At 33.4% G+C, this 12,522-nt stretch overlaps 1 protein-coding gene across 14 annotated transcripts in view; it reads right to left on the reverse strand.

Moving 5' to 3' along the window:
• Positions 1-12,522, reverse strand: part of ERC2 (ELKS/RAB6-interacting/CAST family member 2) — a 426,293-nt gene that overhangs the window by 110,312 nt on the left and 303,459 nt on the right. The window lies entirely within an intron of this gene.

A 12,522-nucleotide genomic window follows, 5' to 3' on the forward strand; every position in this document is an offset into this window, starting at 1 on the left:
ATAAACAAGAAATTGCATCTATAGCAACCAAAACAATGACCTAAACATTTTTCCCACCCAGTTAAGACTGTGTGTAGGACGTAGATTATGAGATTAAATATTAAAAGATTATCTATTTTTTAACTGCATGCAATTCAAAACAACAATGACAGCAGAAACAGATTAAACCTTATAAGTAAATAAAGAAGTAATTACTATAATCAAATTGTCTTACATTTTGTTTGGTTCAAAGATACAGAAACTGCTACAGAATTAGAAAAATCTGTTGTTAGCGAAGTACACTTTTCTAATATGCTGTTAATTAAATCTAACTTTTAAGCAAATCTTGAACACTGCACATTATTTACAGACAGCTTCTACCCTTTATTCCATTTTTTTCATCATTAACATCACTCATTCATTCACAGTTTTTATGTCAGTTAACATAAAAGGCAAATACAAAAAATCATAGCAACTTTATGAATTTGTTTTTTAAAAGGGGACTATTTTACTGTAGATATACTCAAGGGATAAAGGCCTTATTTTACATTCATTATAAACTTGAAGTTAAAAAGAAAATGAAAAACATGAACTAGATCAAGAGAATGAAAAATCCTTCCCTGGTTGTGTTTACTGAAGATTACGTATTTTACAATGATGCACACACAGACATCAGTATGTATATCTTGATGTAGTTACAGTGTGCCAAATGCTGATGTGATACCAAGCTCCTAGAACAGAGGTGCACAGTGTGCGTGTTTAACTCAGCATTTCAAAATCAAATAAAATCTTATCATTTTAGATATCATTAAAATTAACTCCTCAATATTTTGTAAAAAATAAAAATTGGTATTCTGTAGTTTTAATGCTTTGAAAGTTAGCCGGTGTAACATATTGCTGGCACTTAATTAAATCTAAAAACTAAATCAAATGAATGGTAATTAATTATGATTGAAGTAGACAGGAATTTTAGCTTGAAAATATACACTGCCAGTATCACTACTGTTTCTAGTCCATTCTTGGAATAAAAAAAAGAGCTCCCAGATGTCAACTGTTATTAAAAACCAGATGTTAAGATAGATGTCTTGCATATTGCTGAATTAAGTAAAGAGATCTGACAGTCCACTATAAACTTAGCTATCATTTAACACAGAAGAAATGTGGGTAAATTTTTTACAGTTAACTTGGAACAAATCTTGGTTCTCTGGTCTGCACAACCACAACAAAAAGCAAAGATGCAGTAAGACCAGAATATTCCTAATTTTGGGGGGGAAAAAAGGGGGACAGATTCTGTAAAATGTCCAATTAGCTGGATTCGCCTCAGTGAAAATACAAGCCCTTTCCCCTGAATTCTGCAGGAGTTACTGCTTTTCAGGCCTAGTAATGTTAATTGAATTGACTTTGAAGTTCACAAGGGCTTTCCCAGAGTAAAGGTTGAAGAAAGACTGAAGGGTTTCTTTTCCACTGAGTGGTTTGATCCTATTTCACTAACAGAACACATTAGGTTAATCTGTGGTGATACTTTTAAAAACAGCAGAAATCAACAAAATGGGCAACTCATTACGTTTCCAAATGACTCGTAACTATGTTCAGCTGTTTCGCTCTTTAGTGCATTACAATTCTTCCAATAGGCAGATATTCATTTTTACTTCAATTATCCACTTGAACTTTCTTTTTGGTACTTCTAAATAAGATGAAAAATCAAGTATTGTCAAATACTTTTAAAGACCATTACATGAAATCACAGACTATATTGTTTGACGCTGATCCTGATATACAATAGGCAATAAATTAAAAGCTGGAGCCTAGTTAATGCCAATCAACATTGTTGTATTGAGTACTGTTTCTGTCAAAATAACTTTATACGTCATTTAATCACATGGAGTCTTCTTGATAAGGTACAAGCTTTGAAATAATATGTTGAGATTTCTGTAAAGCATTTGATTATGTATCCCAAGGCATCAGGTCAGCAAAATTAGCTCTATACAGAAGAATGCTGCTGAAGGGGACCTGCAGATACCTATTCTCATCCCAAACATATTCTGTAGTCCCACAGTGTGGTAGAAATGGCTGAGAAAGACTGCTTCAGAACGTGAAGTTATTTGGGATTAGCTGAATAAATGTTATCAGCTGCATTCACACGACTGAAATCCTCTGCACAGTGTTATCATTTGAGAAACTATAGAACAAACTCAGAAGACAGAAAACTGTATCTGAAATCAGTGATATTTAAAAGGGCTTATGGTAAAAATAAACCTTTACTGCAATGTTGAACAAGGATGAATACAGGCAGATAAATAAAAAATGTTCAACATCTCTGTGCAGCATGAGACCATTATTAGAATTAAACATCTGGTGTTTGTGTCATAACTCTTGTGAATATTCGAAAGACTAACCAGATCAGGAAACAGCTACAGAATTACTCAAAACTAAGCTCGGCAGTGAGAGCCAAGAGACTCAACCTATCTGCTCACTCAGAAAATGATAGAAGATCACTATTAAGTAACACATACAGAAAAGAAAGTTCTTTAGCAGAGAAAAAAACTACATAGATATCTACATGACTTAGACTGGAAATATGGTACATGTTTTTCAATAGCACATCAATTCTGTGTGACTGGAAGTTTTTATGTCAAGACAAGCATGCTATAAAAGGTGTGCCTAACAGTATTCAAAATAATTCCCTGAAAATTACAGATTTAATGAAGAAATTATTGAGTGGTCAGGTCCAAATTATGTTCATGATCCACTTCATCTTTAACAAATACAGTTAGCAAAAATTCTTTCCCATCTTTCTTAGGCAAATCTGTTTTAATGAGAATTTCTGTGCCTTGATCTTATTCTGTACACAGAGATTACAATTTTTCCAATCTTACTGATTCATAAATTCATGAAAAAGGATTATTAAATACTGTGAGCTGTTCTGATGGACAATTAAAAAACAACAACAACAACAACCAAAAACCCAGAACAAAACAAAATTCTGAACATTAACAGCAGCCCAAAAAACAGCTTCAACATACTGTCACGTCTTATATTTTTTTATTTATAAAATACTCTGACTTAATGCCTCCCATTGAAAACCTGTTTATATCTCATTTTCAATTCCACACACTAATTACTTACAGAAAAAAAAGTAGCATTTAGGACTTCTGCTAACCTAAGTAGAGGTCACCAACTTAGCAGTTCAATTAAGAAAGCAGAAAGCCTATTACATGCTCTATTATGGTTTAGATAATTATGTCACATGTTCGTGCCAGGTAATGCTCTAAACTAAAAATACTGGATGCTAGATTATAGAGTTGAGTAAAAAAATAAAATTCCTATAGCTGTGAGAGAATGCCAGCCTTCATTTTAATTTACAAAAAGGGAGATAATTTCACAGTATGTGCTGTCAATTTTTAATATAATAGAAAACAGAATGTACAAATATAAGGTCTGCAAGGAATATTTAACAAACTCACTGATTTCCTGTTAGGCAGTCAGGTTGTTTTCAAGCCCGGACTATCTCCTTGCAGTGCATTGGATGAAAGTCATAACACTCTAAACTACTCTTGTCATTATTCTGCCTATGACATTTTGGGGATATTTAATGGTGTTAATTATTTTTACTCTACAGACTGTAGAGATTTTTCTGTACAGCTCTGCACAACTACCCAAAATTTCTGGATAAAAGACACATAAACAGCATTGTTTTTATAAGCAAACTGCTCTACCAAGAAGCTGAGGTTTGGTCTCCACTGATGTTCTGAGACAAATGATGTTCATTACCTATTTTTTCATTCCTTACACACTGTGAAGCAAAATAAAAGCTGCATTTATGTCTTATCGTTTATTAATATTGGATCAGAGACTTCCAGGAGAATGCTTAGTCTTTCCTATCAGTGTGTATCCTACAGAATCATTAATCTATGGCTCTTTCAAACAATAAACTATAATCAAGCATTTTTTGATTAATGTTTGTGTACATTAACTTCTTTTTAAACTTGGATCTTTCACTGGTTTATAAGGTCAAGAATAGCAGCCCAATGACAGAAACATGGAAGAAGGTGAAAAAAATCAAGAAATACTATTTGAAATGATAAACCAGTATACATGATTAACTATTATAAATTTATGATGAATTCAAAATAATTAAGATATCAATTGCCTTGTATTTTTAGAACTGACACCCTAGTCTCATATATTTATGTGGAGTACAGTGGTATTATCTCAAATACTATGAAAGCCTTTGCAAACTGACTATTCATAGATTATTAATTCACTGATTATATATCATCATTATGCTAGTCTTTCCTTCTCTCGTTGCTACTTATTGTAGTTTCTCGGTTTCTTAAAAGGAAATATCTGCTGTCACTAAATAAGGCTTACTGTTCTTCTCCAATTACCACAAAAGCTAATGTCAAAAATTCAACTGCCTTCAATACAGCAAGATAAAGAACAGTGCTTAGAAAACACTACACAAAGATGTCAAAAGCTTGTTTAAAGATTTCTTCTGTTTTAATGTTCTCGTTTAATATTATAGGATATCTTAATAGAAGTTTTGAAAGCATATTTCTCAGCCTTCAGTTCTTTAAGGTTCATTAGATTGAGCAGAAATTTTGAGACAGTGGCCTTTGGATAAAATGACCTACATTATGCATCAGGTTAGAAACAAAGGATAACTTTAATTATCATCTACATGTTCAAGTATGTCTAACAAATTTAAATATATCAGATATCAGAAATTATATGACTATTCATATCCACTCTGCATATAGCATACCCTTTATTACTCATGAATGCAAAGTAGTTGCAATCTCTGTGCTGCAGTACTAACAGATTTACAGAGCAATATAACTGCTACTGAAAAATGGCATCTGTATAACACCCATATCTTGTGCAGTAATCTGGTTTAATTTGGCTCCATCTCCAAAAATGAATTCCCATTAGCGCTGAATTGTGCTGGGTGACATCCTGGAATGCATCTTTCAGCTACACTTCATCAAAAAGGAATTCAGTGTGTCCACTCCAACACAATTTCTGGATACAAACCACAGTGCAGTAAGTGAAGATCAGGAGATTTCCTTCAAATATGCAGTCTTTATCATAACTGAATCTCTAACATAGATGCATTCAAAGACTAGAAAACTGTATTACTGTGAGGCCCATTGTTGTTTAAAATTTGGTTACCTGAATAAGATAGTGGACTTTATTCAAAAAACAGACAGAAAATACACCTGTGAAGCTGAAGTACTGCACACATCCCCTCACATTTATGGCATGCAAATATCTTTATGAAACCAATTCTGTAAATAAATTTTTTAAAAATCATAAATCCCAATCTCTTTTTAGACAAAAGCTTTTGCAACACAGACAACATTAAAAACTTGATGAGCTAAGCTTTGCTGGCTCTCTTCCCACACACAGAAGACCCTTCCTGACAAGGCTCATCACATTACCCTTTCATGTGCCGACATGCTACGAATTAATGTCTTAACTTGGGTTAAATAAATCCAGTGATAACCCGCTCATCTCTTGAACTAATTTTCTGATGACTGATTTACCCTTTTCTCTTTATTATCTGTGACTATTAATGGGTCATTAAACATGTAACTACTGGCTCTGGACTGTGAAACTGTTTTACTTACAGCAAACAATTACATTTGCAAATATTAATTTCCATTTGTAACATGGAAATCTACCTGCTAAGCAATGACATTTTATTTAATTCAAGAACTTACTCTAAAATCAGATTCTTTTAGAGCTTAGATAGACTTTTATGTGTTACTCAATTTGTAAGGAACATACAGGAACAAACATTACTAAAGACTCCTCTCACAGACTCCCCATACATGGAACAATTGACTACAGAAGAGTTATGTGCATGAATGATTTGACGCACTGAGCCTGAAACTGAAAAGAAGAAAGACTAGCAATGGATTCATGTAAGAGAATGTGTAAAGTTTCAGAAGCTCTTCATTTCATGTTTCATTTCATTTCTATATTCAAATAGTTGAATTAATCTTTAAAATTTCTTCAGTAATACGGATCTGTGTTACAGGTCTATTTTCAAATCACAAAAGAAGGGATCTCAACAAACTGTACATCATCCATTTATGAAATTTGCCATAAAACTCATCTCACCGTGTATTATATTTGTATATAATTAAGTTATAATCAAACATAAATACTGGCAATGAGGGTAGGCAAAAGGTTGTTTCTTTACAACACCCAGACTAGCATTAACATGAATAAGATGTTTTACCAGATACTCATGCATTTTAAAGCTTTATCACTAGATGAAGCAGAAACCCAATGCTTCTTAAAGAAGTGGCCCGTGAAATCAGATTTGCAATGCAAAAATTTATGGTCCCCTTTGTAGTGAAAGCCTGTGACATGTTATCTCACTTAAGTAACCAGTGCCAGATATGCAACTTCTGTTATCAAGTTACTGTCTCCCAGAAATGCATTTTTGGCTCTCTCAGCTGGTCTAAAGACCTATTTTAGACTATGATGGTGGCAGCTAATTTTTCTAGTAAGAAATATAAGATAAATGTAAACCTCTATATAAGTGTTGTATATTCTAGCACACACATTCAGGGGAAGTGAGGGGGAGAGGTTTCTATAGCTAAACATGATCTCAAAAAATTCTTCCATATGTGGAAAAGACTGCAAAGTTAACATATAAATATAGATATATATAAATATACACACCGAGCAGTATGTATACATTTATATCACATTCATTAAACCTCAAAACATAAAATAAATTCATTTCTGTAAGCAAAGGAGAGGTATAACTTTTCAATATACAAAATCCATCTCCTTGAGGTATCATAGACAGCAAAACCTATGTTCTACTTGTTACTTTTAATACAGCTTCAGTTTATCTGGCCTTGTAGTCAAATTACAAATTTAATATAATTAAAAGGTATATGAAAAGTCATCTGGCTACAGTATAATTAAAATTAAGAGGTAGGAATAACAGAAGCATTAATAAATACTACATATTGGTATTGATTTTTAATTATATAAAATGAGAAAAATTAAACACGTTTGTAACTGCAAGATGGTAGTATACCAAAATATAGAACTGGAGAAACCCTACAAGTGAAATTCCAGCTCAGAGCAGACTCTCACATTTCAAGCCTCTTTGTTTTGTTCCGTCACAGGTACTATGTGATCTACAAAGAAATGTAGGTTTGCAAGCATTCTCCTTATCCTCAAAATCTGGGCTGCAAGTTTCTGTGGAAGACCACTTTGGTTTTCCTTTTAGGTTAGACTAGATAGAAACAGCCAGATAGATCTCAGAGGCAGGAAAAAATTGTCTGCATCTACTGAAATGAGCATATGACAAGATTTATTGGCTTATGGAAAATGCTAGGCAGAAATTACATCCTCATTAGAAGAGAAGCATTTGCCATCTAGTAGCATGTTTATAATAAGCAATATAGCTGTTATAACTGCATATAATTTAATAGCAATATTGAGTATTTAATGGTGACCATGACATAAATAGGATTTTATTGCATTTAGTTCAACAAGTCTGAACAATCTGTGACATGATCACAAGTTATTTGTTCCAGAGGGACAATATGCATGGCAAAGATGAAAAATTAGAGGAAATACTTAAAAATATGAAAGTATTTGTGTGACTAATTTGCATTGCACTCCTTAGATCTCAAAGCAGTAATTAATTCAGCACAATACTAGTTATTTACAGTGGATATGCCTAGGATTGTTTATACTGAATGTACCGACAAGCAAACCTTGCCCTGCCCGAATTCCTAAATTAAATAAATCCATGTGACTCTAATGAGCTTAGTGCAGGCTCAGCACTGTGCTAATGCAATTGCGTGCTTTCTTGCAGCCTGAGGTACCAGCAGAACAAGTTCACATACATTTAGTGAACAGACAAGAACAAGCTCACACCTGCCCAAATACAACATGTAAACATACAGGATAAAGAAGCATACAGAATATTAAGCAAAATCTGGGGTCAGAGATGGAGCCAATAATTCCAACTTAGTGAATTAAACACCTATATCATGTGATGTTTTATGCAATTTGACGTTTTACCCTTATACTTTTCTACTTCCCTGAACAACTGAAAGATAAATTTGTAATGTAGCAGAAAACTGCCCAGACTTGGTATTTCAGGTTTCCAGATACTAAAGTTCTGCTGAGATTGGGCGTCCTGTCCTGTTCACAGTCCAAGGAAATCTGAAGATTTCACAGTTTTCAAATAGCCATGGAGCTGAAATAATATGTTTTGTTTTATGTTTATCCTCCTTCTAAAATTGTGTTGTTTATTTTTTTAAAGATAAATCCCAGTTTCAACATTCCTGAGGCCCATTCAGGAGTTTCAGATTGGCAGCTTTCCAGTATTGCCACAGAATATAAGGCATTATGCTAATAGCCAGGGCTGCCAAAATACACAAAGTAGCATGTACTCCTTTTCCTTTAAAATTATACATGGATCCACGTGGTGATTTGCAGATCAGAATCCAGACACCAAAATAACAATTGTTTGACTATATCATGGCTCTGATTTCAAAGTGATACAGCTCTAACAAAATCCCATCTGAATTGTTTGGTATTTTCCACATCTTCTTTCAGCAGCTCCAACTGATATCTTATTGCCAAGATCAGTCACTACTTCTCAAATCAATAATTTTTAAAGAGCCTATAGTCTTCTTCAAGAAGTTACTTTTGGTGGCATACTACTATTTTACACCATTCATGCATTACTGCATTAAATTTCTTTTCTCAAATTAACGAAACTACCATCATACTTAAAAACCTAACTGGATTCAAATACTAAGATGTCAGGTAGACAGTTCTGTAGAAGTAAACTGAGTTTCTGACTGAATAATGGCATTAGTGGAAACTTCATGGATACGCTCTGACTGTCCTAGAGAGGACTTTTCTTTTTGTGCCTCTTTATGAGACTTCAGAGTAATGAAAATCATGATGGTGAATTGGTGATAAACTAACTCTAAACACTACTCCCTTGTAGAAGGGCCATAAAAAATGTTTTAGATATGAACACAATTTCTATGTAGCCAGATTGGATTAAAAGATGTAAAAGGACATGCTATATGCTAACAACACCATGTGATATTCCATCCTCAGTTATACCTTTTGAGAGCAGCGCCAACCTTCTGGAAAGGAGCCAATTCCTACACAGGCTTATGGTACACCCTATGATATTCATCTTTTCTCAAAATCCATATCCTTTTTATGAGAATATCATCTCTCATCATAAAACAAAATTAAAATGGCTTTGTAGCCTTGGTGACCATGGAACAAAACATACAACTTTGATTCAACTACAGCTTGGGAATTCGGGAAACATGAAATGAGAAACATTTTGCATTTTATGCATCTCAAAATCTCCAGTTCTATGAGCAGTAAGAAGATTTGACAGTTCTTATTGTCATCAGGATTGGCAATAAAGTCTTCAATTATGAAAATTCTTTGCATCTCATACCTTTAGTCTTCCACTGTGTAGGTGCTTTATCAAATTCTCCCATTTTTTTAAGGAGGATAGAACAAAAGACATCCTTGAATGCTGCAATGGGCAGCCTGATCTGGTGGGTGTGTATAACTGAGCTATATCCTTGTCACACAAATGTGTGGGTTTTTTGTTTGTTTTTTTTTTTTTTTATGTAGAGATGCCAGTTGTAATTAAAATAGTAAAGTATATTTTATACTATGTAGTCCACAATCAGCAACTTGGACCTAGGGCCACATAGGAAAGCTCTCATGAATCTGAACAAGTAATAGCAAATAAAATGCAATTGCTTTACACGGAGACCATTCTGCAATTAGAGGTCTGTCATTCATGCCAATAAGAAGTGTTTCTGAGATAGCAAGAAATGTAAAACATGCGGGAAAATTGATAATAAGTGAATATGGGTGAAAAGGTTTTCCAACTTACATCTTTCCCTTAATAACAGTTTGGAAAAAAGAGGGGACAAAGGTAAGAAAATGCTGGAAACTTGGCTTTGTTCCCTAGCAGTATTCAGAAGATCTGATCACATAAAAAATAAAATAAAATAAAATAAAATAAATAAGTTTTTTACATTAATTATATCTGAAAACAGTACACAAATAGTTCTTTCAAGAAAAGTCAGAGGTCTAATCCTTTACAAATTCCAAAACCATGCTGCTGCATTCAGCTCATTGCCAGTTATAATAAGATACTGAGTAACAGTTATAATGAACACATGAGCACTGAAAGAAAATACCAATAGCTGAACCAAACAGCACCCTGTTAAAAGTAGGATGTCTGTGTATTTTTCCTCCAAGAAGCAAGTGGTACATCAAGATCTTTAAAGCAGATATAGACTCACAGAAATGTAGCAACGTAAATTAGAAATTCCAATATAATCCATAAATATGAACAATGTTTCAAAATTATCTCTTTCTCTCTGAGATTCCTGAAGAAACTTTCAAAATCCTTCCCAACATCTACAAAATTAAGTGGTCTTTATGTTACAATATTCACCACTTTCTTTTTTTCTTTTTTTTTTTTTTTTAGTAAAATAAAAAGTGTCTTCTTATTAGAGAATCAATGCATAATATGCTATTGAATGGAAAACAGAAGTTTGCATGGCACATGGCAATCAAATTGCTGGACAAAAAAAAAGGTGCAGTATGGAACACTAAATAATACAACACAGTAAAAAAATAAAATCCATGATTTAAAAATGTAAGCTAAAGAAGTGACTTGAGTTCACTCCTACATATTGATTTTGCTGCTCCCCAAAATTTATTTCAGGAAGGATTTTGCTATGGAACTCCTATTTCTTTACTTCAGAATTAAACATTAGCTAGGTTAATCCACTGCTCACAGAGTCTGGAAATTTAGGGATGGCAATACCTCAGAAGAAAACTTCTTCCAACCAGTGTACAAACTTAAGATGAAATAAAACAACTATCATGTGCAACAGATATTTGTCTAGCCTGTTCTTAAAAGTCTGCAAGAAAGGAGTTTCTGCTACGTCCGTAATAAAGAATGTTCATGTTTCTTTTGACTTACAGATTTGCTACACTTATAGCTAAAAAAACTGGTTTGGTTTCCTTTTCTATTTTTTTGGCATGTTTGTTTGTTTTTAATAAATAACCCAGTTACTGCCGGTATAAATTACCACTCCTCTTTCTCCAGTGGGCACTGGAACACAACTGATCATCGTCCTCTTTACAACAACATTATTGTTATATTAGAAGACTTATGACTTGCTCTTAGTACTTTCTAGACTAAACAAATCCAGTTCTTTAAGCCTTCCTCATAGGTCATGTTTTCTAAAACTCCTATCATTCTTATTGCTCTCCTTTAGTCCGTTTCCAATTTGTCTATCTTTCTTAAAGCACGGTGTTCACAACTATATACAGCTTTTCAGATGAAGTCTCACCAGTGCTCGAAAGAACAGAATAATTACTTCCTGCTTCTTCTCCAGCATTACCCAGAATTAGATCTAACTTCATTGCAATGGCATTCCATCATTGCTGCATACTGTTTGAAATACAGATTCTTTTTTTTTCCATTATATTGCCTCAGTACATGTGAAGTCTCTCGTCTAAATGAATTTGTCTTTACTGAATTTCAAATTATATATTTCAGACTTTCTCTACAGCTCATTGAGACAGTTTACTGAGCACCTTATCTGCTTCTGCTATATCTGTAGCTTCTTGCATCCTGGTTTATTACCAACAATTTTCATGTTCTTTCTATTTCATCCCTGAAATAATTTCTAAAAAAGTACTTCACAGAATTGGATATAGGAAATACTTCTTAGCAACCTGCTGTAAACGTTCCTCCAGTCCAACAATGAATAACTGAAAATTTTTCTGTAGCATATTATATCTATCAGTTGCATGGACATCCCATCCTGATTTCATATTCATTAGCACTCAAATGATAGCATTTATTGTTATAGCTTTTGTTTTAATGTATTTTACATTGTATTTTACTATAACTACTGTAGTTATTACAAATATATGATGGAACAGCAACAAAGGCCGTATGAATTCAAAGTACGTTTGTCACAGCTACAATTTTCTTCTTACGCCACAAAGCCAGTTAACCCTTTGAAAGGAAATTTGATTTGCTTGACATCATTTGTCCTTAACAAATACAAACTATATTTAGAAACTCTGTGCTATGTAAGACCCATCTAGACCTGCCTCCTGTTTTAGACTGTGGCCCAAAACCAGGGGCCACCTAGGAAAGAATACAAGAATAATGTGAGTGCATAATGATAGATCATAACTTCAAGAATGTAACTTAAGACAGAAATCACCAATCAGATGATGATTAGTAAAAACTATAGAGCAAAGCAAAGCAAAAAGGATGCACTGGGATAGATACATAACAGAGAAATTTCATTACTTTCGATACCTTCTAATGACAACATGTTAAATCTATTAACTATCCTACCACAGTTAATAACTGTAATAATACTAAAGTGTAATTTTCCATACTATAAATTTGAAACATGAAAAATACATTATTTTTGGTGGATCTGATCTTAAAGCTTTCCAGAAAGAACAGCT

Source organism: Gallus gallus, chromosome 12, assembly GCF_016699485.2.
Source record: "Gallus gallus isolate bGalGal1 chromosome 12, bGalGal1.mat.broiler.GRCg7b, whole genome shotgun sequence".
Classification (NCBI taxonomy): domain Eukaryota; kingdom Metazoa; phylum Chordata; class Aves; order Galliformes; family Phasianidae; genus Gallus; species Gallus gallus.